Source organism: Adiantum capillus-veneris, chromosome 2, assembly GCF_014529385.1.
Source record: "Adiantum capillus-veneris isolate H3 chromosome 2, ASM1452938v2, whole genome shotgun sequence".
Classification (NCBI taxonomy): Eukaryota; Viridiplantae; Streptophyta; class Polypodiopsida; order Polypodiales; family Pteridaceae; genus Adiantum; species Adiantum capillus-veneris.
The window spans coordinates 51,087,524-51,096,173 of NC_140932.1; positions in this window are offsets into that span (position 1 = coordinate 51,087,524).

An 8,650-nucleotide genomic window follows, 5' to 3' on the forward strand; every position below is an offset into this window, starting at 1 on the left:
AAGTCCTTGTGAGGTCTTTCTTTGGATGATTCTTTTGAATACCTCCAAGAGTGAGCTCCCCATGGTGCATGCATGCATGCCACATACCCTTAACCTTATTTGGTAGGTCTGTAATTGAAGATATTGTTGAGATCATGATATAAGTGAATAGTACAACTAAGAAAATCAAATATTGAGGGGTCTAAAAAAATATGTACATGTCAAATATAAATAATATAGGTGGAAAAAATATAAAGTATAGGTCAAAATAAATCTCTCTCATTATAATTCTACCATAAAAAGATGAATATTTTTGGTGTTCTAATTTATGAGAGTAAAAGAGAATAGATGTAGGAAGGAAAAATCACAATAGTGAAAAAATATACATATAACTAAAACTAGTTTTTTTGGATTTTTGTTGGGATGGAGTTACACCAAAAATAAGAGAAGCTTGCATGAAATTATTTTTATATGGAATAAAGAGTATGCAAAATGGTAAGAAAAAATATGGTAATGGTGAGTCAATGTACATAGCATAAATAACACACCATAGGTAGAAATATATAAATAAATACCAAAATAATTATAAATATGTGGCTCAAATGTAAAAGCCTTACCATGCTTTGAGAGTATTTCTTTAAAGCACTTTGTCTCCTTGTGTGTTAGAAACTCCTCGCAACCAATCTGCAACTCTTGAAAAGACTCCTTTGTGAAGGTATGCCCAACCTTTTTAGGATTCCTCAAACTTGGGTGCAAAGAAGCCTGTTCAATATTTTCCCTGTTGTTGGGTGGTAAGGGTGAAGCTACTAGTTTTCCCTTGTTTGCTACACTCTTGTATTTAGTTTCAACATGGACTTTTGGGCCAAGATTTTGCTTAAAACATTGGTTCTCTTTAACGGCTTCTATGACTTGATAAATTTCCATAAAGCATACTTCCACAACTACATTTTCATGATGAAAACTAGACTGCATCATAGCATCAAGCTCACCCATAGTATCTACAAAAGAAACTTGCTCGCACAAACCCAAAACATTTTCATTGCCTCTCACATCTCTTCAAATCTTCAAGTTTTGTAAAACATATTAATCCACTCCTTGTTACCTAGGAGCACGTTGAGAAAGTTTCACTTATTTTTGGATCAAGCGAGACCTTTTTTCTTTCTGTACCATTGCAATCCCACTTTACAATGATACTTGGCCAAAACCCAACATCTCCCTATGATCATGAAACTCTTTGCTCACCTTTGGTAGAGGTGATCTTTGAGGTTGTCACGATTTATTTCATGGTTTACACAAGCTGTGAGAAATTGGACATCATATATACCATCTTTGTTGTGTATCCTTGCATAAGATAAACCATCATCCATTACCTTTGTTTCCATTCAAAATCCCACAATGTAGGGTTGTCCAAGGATAAGATGATATGAAGATGTATCCTATACAAAGAAGTTTTAGTAAATTTTTACATCACCTATTGTCACCTTCACACCTGGACATGTTGCATACAGTTCAGCGAATGAATTGTTTACCATTTTCACCATCCAACCATGACCGTGTCCATCGGCCATTTGCATTTGTTGTAGAGACTCTTTGACATTATGTTTATTTCTGAACCATGTTCAATCAAGGCAACAAATGTCTCTTCAAGATCACCTACCTTGACCAAAGTTTTTGTAGTATCCTTTGCCCAGTGACTACGTGAATAGTAGCTCCTAGGAATAGCTTCAACTTCTTCATCATCATTTGAGAAATGCACTTGCTTCACTCTCCCAGTAGATTGGTAGCATCCTACCGCACCTCCATCATCCTCCTTATCTTGCAACTGCATCCCTTGTGTCTTCAAGGTTTCTCCTTCAACCTATGGACGAGCAACCTCAGCAAGAGTTTGCCTCTTTCTCTTGATGATGTCAATGATCTCCTCATGGAATTCTTGCTTTGCAATGCAAAGGACTTGTAGTGTTTACTACCATCTTGCCCCTTCTTCTTTGTCGTTTGGCAAGCAGTGAGATAGCACCTTCTACCTCATTCCAGTCGGTCTTTAGTCCTTGCTCAGCATCTTTATCTTCAAGAAGAAGCTCCAAATTTTCTTAAGACTCTTTACCTGCATCTTGTAAGAAAACATCTGTCTTCTTTGCATCTAGTGTGGCCTTTTTTGTCCTTGTGAGTTGTGTGTAGCGCCACTCAAACTCCCTAAGTAGCTCTGCTATTGATAGTCCTTGTTTTGGCTTGACTACACATTCTAAGAATGTCCTTTTGGTCACTCTTTCAGAGTCCTCCATGACATATTTCTCCTTTATAGATACTTTTAGCTCTTCCCAGTTTCTCCCATGCCCATATTTAATTCCCCTAATATGTTCCCTGATTTTTGGAGCAACAACTAACTCAAAGCTTTGAATCATCTCACCTTCTAAGACGCGATGTAGCTCCATCTCCTTCACATACTCTCACAAGTACTTGGGTATATATTTTCCATTAAATTGATCCATTCTATTGACGACCGCTTGTATGGATTTGGTTGTGGAAATCTCCCCTTTTTTAGTGGCATGTTGTTGCTACATGAACATTGCAAATGCTTGAAACATTTTCATTGTCGTTGGGTCAAAATGCATACCATGTTGCTCCACATGATCACTCATGGGTACCCACAAACTCTCACCCTGGCAGGTTCACGTCGGGTTCACCAAAAATATGTCAAGAAGTTTGTGGTCTTGCCACAAAAGCACCGGGCTTTTGGCTGTTAGAGTTTGTGAGAGAACTATAGAAACTATACGAAGGAGTTACACCATAGATTCCATGAAGTATAGGGTTTGGAAGGAAGTGCAATCAAAGAAGCCCCACTCTTTCTTTTTTGCACTCACACACACAAAAGAGAATATCAAAACAACACAAAGATGAAAACATCAAGGATATGGTCGTATCGTATCATGGGTAATATGAAAGGGCTAATATATGAGTTAATGGTGTTCAATCTTTGTCGACCAAACAGGCTATGAATTGTTCTTTGGAATTGCAATTTTTTGCTTACCATAATACATATGTTTTGTCTAGTGATTATGATTAATTAAGTGTACAAATCCTCTTGGCTCATAGCAAGACAACTACACTTACGTCAAAACAAAAGTTATAGTCTATAAGGGGTAGTATGATGGGATCTGGTGAAAGAAGTATTTCATTGAGCCTTTTTGGGCCAAAGAGAAACACTATACGTTGTTGAAAGTGTATTTTACGGCTAATCCATATGTTAATTGCAATAGATTTCACAGAGTGGAAGCAATAGAAATTCACATCATGTGGATTATTCATTTAGAATAGTATGTGAAAAATGTAGATAAGAGAGAAGGAAAGAGAATTTCCCTTCTAAACCCTATTCTTGCCCGTAGGCAATAAGGATACTGCAGGGAGAGATGTACCTGTAGCAAGGAGAACCTAGAATTTGTAGAGAGAATAAATTTCTAAGAGTGAGAAAAAAAAGATGAAATTAGAGATGCAGAAAAAGAAAACAACAAGAAATAAACAAAATATCAAAGTAGAACACATCTTACTTGACAAACCAACCCTTCGAGAGTTATCCACCATTTTTGATGGAGAGAAAGGAAGAGGAAAGACTTCAAGCCTTGATTGATGCACCAAGTTCAAGTCCTTCTTTGATCAAAGATTATCTTCCAAGGATAGCTTACAAGACTGGCTAGTCTTCCTCTAGGAATAACGGTAGGCTTAGGCTTATGTTTATGGCTAAGTACAATTAGGAATTACTACTCTCACTCCCTCATGAATAAATTTCAAGGAAGAAGACGTCCCCTTTTATAGGTGAAGGGAACCCCCAAGGGCTACACAAGAAAGAAAAGAGCCAGTGTGAACACGAACTAACAAAGTTTGAAATGAGCCGTTCCTACATGATGTGGGCAGATTGGGGTCCAGTATTTTGATCATATTGTAGACGGCTGGATAGTTTCACTAAGTGGAAACGTTCTCTTATGAGACGGGCAGCAAATTGGTTAGTAATTACTACGGTAATTACTATGGTAAACCCAAGGTGTATAAATAGGGCCCATTACATTGTAATTGGGTTGGAAATTGTTATCATTTGGGTTAGCACTTTGGCTACACTTGTACTTGAGAATCATTGGCCATTGTTGTTGGCTGTAATCTCTCTGTAAATCATATCATACTCACTGTAACCTTTTATCTGTAATCCCAATCATGGCAGATATTCTAGTTACACTTACTTTGTGTCTAGTACTCTGAATATGAATCTGAATATTATTCTTAGTACATAGTCTGATTCTTATTTCAGTATCGAAATTCCAGTCCTGTTTCTGATTTCTATCCAGTCTACTATCTGAAATCATCTAACACTAGTACCTGAAATGTTCTAACACTGGAATTAGCTGTCTCAAGAGATCAGCTCCAATTCCATTTTGGTGATCACGGCGGCTCGAGCTGAAGCTCGTTGACTGAAAGACTCTTCTCCCAGTTGGAAGTTTTCAGCAATGGCACCCAAATCTAGCCGTGGCCGGAAGTCCAGCATCCGTGTTGATCCTATTCCTGAGGAGTCAGGAAGAGAGTCTGACCCCAAGCAAGAGAAGATGACTGACACTGAGGCTCAGGAGGAGCATAGTCAGGCTGATGAGGCGTAGGACTCATAGCAATCCAGTCATTCTCGACGCCGATGGGCAGAAAGAGAAGCACGGAAATCCAAGAATTCTCGGTCCCGACAGGGGGATGAGGGTACCAATGGAAGTAAAGGCAGTCATCGCACTTCTAGCAGATAGACCAAAGAAGACACTGACATTGAGACAGAGATAGAGATTGATTGGGATGCTGACACTGACAATTGTAAGAAGCCTTCCAAGCGTCATTCTGAATCCAAAAAGAGAAGCGACAGGATCAGTGGTAATCGGAATGATTACAGAGCTTCCCTGAAAATTTCTTTTCCAATATTCAAGGGAGGTAAGAAGGATGATCCAGACATTCACATACAAGCTTTTGAGCAGTATGCTGAATTGAAAAATATTGATGAAGATGATTGGGGGGAATATTTCCCGCAAACCTTGAAGGAGGCAGCGAGGAAATGGTATTACCATTACCCCGCCTACCAGCTCAGATCATAAAACAAATTTCTTAAAGCCTTCAGATTGGAATATTCAGACAACATAGGGGATGAAGATATCCTCTTTGAATTGGATAAAATCAAGCAGCGGAATCTCTCAGTCCGAAGTTTTGTGGAAAAGATCAAGGAGCTAACCAGGCAGTTACAGGAACCTCCATCTGAGAAGAGGTTGAGGGCATGGTTTCTGAATGGTTTTAGAAGCAATAGGCCAAGAAGGAAAAGAGTCACAAAAAGCGAAGGTCCAGTAGCAGTAGTTCTGCTACTAAAAGTTCTGATTCCAGTAGCTCCGAAGAAGGAAAAGAGTCACAAAAAGCGAAGGTCCAGTAGCAGTAGTTCTGCTACTGAAAGTTATGATTCCAGTGAGGTGTCCAGCAGCTCCGAAAGTAACTCTAATGAACGATCCAAGGAGAAGTCAAAGAAGGGATCTTGGACTAAGAAAATTGAAGAAATGGCTAGACAGATTGCCGAAATTAGCCACACCAGACAGCCAGTTCGGAAGATGAAGACTTGGTGTTCGAAATGAAAATCCAAGGACCATATCTCTAACGAGTGCCCACAATGTACCTACTGTAAGGCTTTTGGACACTTATGGAACAATTGTGGCATCAGGATTCATCACTTTAAGCACTGCAAAGACCTATCAGTGGTTGCCTATACTGAACCAGTGAAGGTAGAACCTGCCAAAGTAGCTCAAGAGGAGAGACCAGGTACTAGTGGTACTGGTCAGGGACGTGGCCGATTCCAAACGGGTATGGTCCGAGGCATAGGACATGGAAACTTCCAGAATAGGAGCATGAATTGCTACACTTGTGGGAAGTATGGCCATTTTGCAGCCCAATGCCTAGACACACCTGCACCTACTGTTCATGAGGCTAAGGCACCAGAGCCAGTCCCAGTATGGGTAGTCACAATAAGCAAGGGTGTAGTGATTGAAGAAATTCCAGATACTTCAGAAACACCAATCAATACTACCAGCATCAAGTGGGCTCAACAAAGAGAAGTTTGGAAGGCCAAAGGTAAAGAAAAGGTGGTAGATGAATGGCAAGAGCAGAGGGAACTAGTGGCTAAAATCACGGAGGATTTGGACAAGAAGCTGCCAAAGTAGCCAGAAAGTTATCAAGCTCGAGTCATTCAGAGGATACCAACCCAATCAACTGATAAAGATCAGTCAATACCAGCCATACCTGAGACCATGCTGGCTACGGTACAAGGAATGGATGATGAATTGAGAGTTGATGGAAGGATTGGAAGCACTACAAAAGAGGAATGGCAGTGTGAAGATACCAGTTCTTCAAGCTCTGACAATCAGTCTGACCAAGAAAGAGAAGAAATCCATGTTAAAATTTGTGATAGAATTCAGAAGTTCACTGTAGAGCTGGAGGATATCAGAAAAACCTTGCCTGAAGTGGCCAACTTTATCAAACAGCGCAGGAAAGTTGAGGCGAAGGCCAGAATAGTGGACCTGACGGCCGTTCGAGATGATGAAGTTCCACTCATTCAGGTGGACTAGTTCGGAAGCAATGGGAACCTCTCTCAAGTGTTATCTTGGATGGAGGAGCAAGAGTCAACATAATGGGAGTTCATCTCTAGCAGAGAATGGGTATCACGAATCTCAAGCAAGCACCATTTAAAGTACGAATGGCAGATCACAGAGTGGTACAAGCTACGGGCATGATTGAAAATATGCAGATAAGAGTGGGCAGGGAAAAATTTAAAACCAGTTTCTTAGTTCTGGATGTGCAAGGGGCATATGGGATGTTGCTAGGGCACCCATGGTTGAGAACAACACATGCTGTTCATGACTATGCAAACCAAACATTAACCATAGAATGGGCCAGCAGCAGAATTCAAATCCAGACAAACAATACTAGGAGCTGGAGAAAAGAAAAGAGGCCGAAGGAGTTATGTCAGAAGTACAGAGCTAAGAAGATCGAGTGAATGTTAGCGGCCATGAACATATTCCCTTTAGCAGAGATTGACTTGAATGAAGTCTTACTGAATAAAGAGCAGGACGACAAGCAAAAAAGGAAATTCCCCGATCAGTTTACTGAAATCAACATAAGGGAAAGAACAGTTCAGTTAACTGGGAGGTTGGAGGAATCAGTTGATACTGGTATGGTAGAGGAACCTGTACGCTCTGAAGAACACACAGTGGATCAAAATGCTGATTCAGAACTGAATGGACCATCCTGGGATTATGCTAAAGAGTCGACCAAACGAAAAGGAGACGGGCCTAGTTGGATGATTCCAGACAACCAAGAAGTAGAAGAATGGAACCTAGGATCGGAGGAAAGTCCTAGGATGATGAAGGTCAACAAGCATCTCAACTCGGCAATGAAGGAAAAGGCACGCAGGATGTTCCAGACCTGAAGGGAGTGGATCCTGAGGTATGTCAGCACCGAATACCATTGAAGCCAGATGCTAGGCCAGTACGACTGCAAAGATACCGAATGAACTCCAACTATGCTAAGAAGGTCAAAGAGGAGATTGATAATCTTCTCAAGGCTGGGTTCATCACAGAGGTGGCCAGTAGCGATTGGCTATTTCCCATAGTCGTCGTTCCCAAGAAAAACGGAAAATTAAGAGTTTGTGTCGACTATAGGAAACTCAACGCCCAAACTATCAAAGATCCATTTCCACTGCCTTGATGAGATCGCAGGATATGAAATGTATAGCTTTATGGATGGTTACAGTGGCTAGAACCAGTTACAGATCGCTCATGAAGATAGAGCGAAGACCACTTTGATCACCAAGTGGGGAGCTTTCATGTATCTAGTGATGCCTTTTGGCCTGTGCAATGCACCAGCTACCTTTCAGTGGTGTATCATGGAGATGTTTAATGAATTCCTTCATCGGTTCCTTGCCATTTTTATGGATGACTTTACTGTATATTCAGATGAGGAACAACACCTACTATTCCTAGAAATGGTTTTCAAACGCTGTCCAGAGAAGCGGATTTGTTTCAATCCATTCAAATCAGTTTTCCTAGTCTGGAAGGGATAACTACTGGGACATGTGGTTTCCCAAAATGGAATAGAGATGGCCAATGACAAAATTCAGTGTGTTCATCAAGCTAAAGCACCCAAAAATGCTTCAGAGTTGAGCTCTTTCCTGGGCTATGTTAATTTCTATAGAATGTTTGTACATAAGTTTTCTTCTCAAGTAGTACCATTATATGAGCTTACAAAGAAGACTAGTAAGTTCAACTAGACTGCTGAATGTGAGGAGAGCTTCCAGAATCTGAAAAAGGCCATTACCAGTAAACCAGTCCTTAGGCAGACAAACTGGGATATTATTTTCCATGTACATGTAGATGATTTGGGATTGGCAATGGGGGCGATATTTGCTCAGCCAGACGGAAGGACTGACTATCCGGTTTATTTTGCTAGTCGTCGCAGATTCAGTCAGGCTGAACAAGGATATACAACTACTGAGAGACAAGCCCTTGGAATGGTTTTCAGTGCTACAAAGTTCACCATTACCTGTTGGGAAAGTTGTTCCATTTCTATGTGGACCATCAGGCTCTTTTGTTTCTGATTAATAAAGTCATTATTCAAGGCA